The sequence below is a fragment of the Seriola lalandi genome, unplaced genomic scaffold (assembly GCF_002814215.2).
Source record: "Seriola lalandi dorsalis isolate HSWRI2012SDOR001 ecotype SW California unplaced genomic scaffold, Sedor1 jcf7180002054868, whole genome shotgun sequence".
NCBI lineage: Eukaryota > Metazoa > Chordata > Actinopteri > Carangiformes > Carangidae > Seriola > Seriola lalandi.
In genome coordinates this window covers 52926-54138 of record NW_019525421.1, presented here as the reverse complement: position 1 = coordinate 54138, position 1213 = coordinate 52926, and positions in this window count along the sequence as shown.

Below are 1213 nucleotides of genomic sequence, written 5' to 3'. Positions count from 1 at the left end.
CAGAGTTGATGATGGTGTTGTTTGTGGTAGCATAGGCAAGATAAAGAAAATGGTGGTGTGAGGAGCAGTGATGGCTGGCATTAGGGGAGTGACTCTGGGACGCCAGTGATCACTGTCTAGCCTCCTGGAGGTGTCGTGGGACCAACTAGACAAAACACTGGTGAAAGGAGGTTCCCACCTGATGACCCCAAAGACATGTTAGTTATCACTGCTCATTAGTCTGTACAATTAATAGTTATCATAGGACATGTTAAGCTTAGGGAGCTATTCACTGAGTCTGGTCCATTTTCTGTAGCACAAGCTTTGTGTTTATCTTAAATTCAATGAGCATCATAAGCATTGAACTCACAACCTCAAAACTTCCAAGAAAGTCCTCAAACATCATGTGCTACATGGTCAGACATCTACTTTGGGTGCTGAAAATTCACTGCCACCCCTAAGGATCAAACCCAAAACCTCAAACCTCCAGAGTTACTTCCTGAGCTATTTGAGCATGAGCTGTATTTCTTAGAGACTTTGACTTTTTCCTTTCGACTTCAAAATGTAATGCGCCACACAAGGATCAAACCCAAATCCTTTTACTACCTGAGCTATCCCAGCAGCAGCAGCACTCTGTTTCTCATTGGCTCTAAGGTTCTGAGTTGAATCTTCAGGTAACTTTCTTATTTTGCTGCCTGACTTCCAAAGGACGGACACAAAATGTCTAAGAAAAACCAGTCAACCGTTCCTTACCAACTGGTTCAGGGGGTCAGAGGACTGTTGAGAACATTTTTTGGTCAAAGGTTCCATTATTGTTGTTCTCCCTAAATTTTGAAGACCCATATCCAAAGGAAAGAGTCATAAGCTCCAAGAAATGAAGCTGACGTGTGTCTAGTGCCAAGTTTTGAAATCTTGGGTTCAATCCACACACGTGGCATTGAGTTTGAAGTTGAAAACCTAAATTAACCCTCAAAGGCTTTTTTTTAAATTTTTTTTTACAACTATTTCAATCTGTGGTGAAACTTGAAGTCAAACGTCCGGATGAAAGATTTAAGTTTCAATCCTTATGAGGCTCAGTGAAGTGAAGTCCAGCTCCAAAGTGAAGACTGAAAAGAACTCAGAGAGAAGCAGTAGTACAGCAATCCTGTCCTTTCTTGATACCAGGAGCGTTAAAACCAGTCTACTGCTGGTAAGGTAGGAGTGTGTGTGTGTGTGTGTGTGTGTGTGTGTGTGT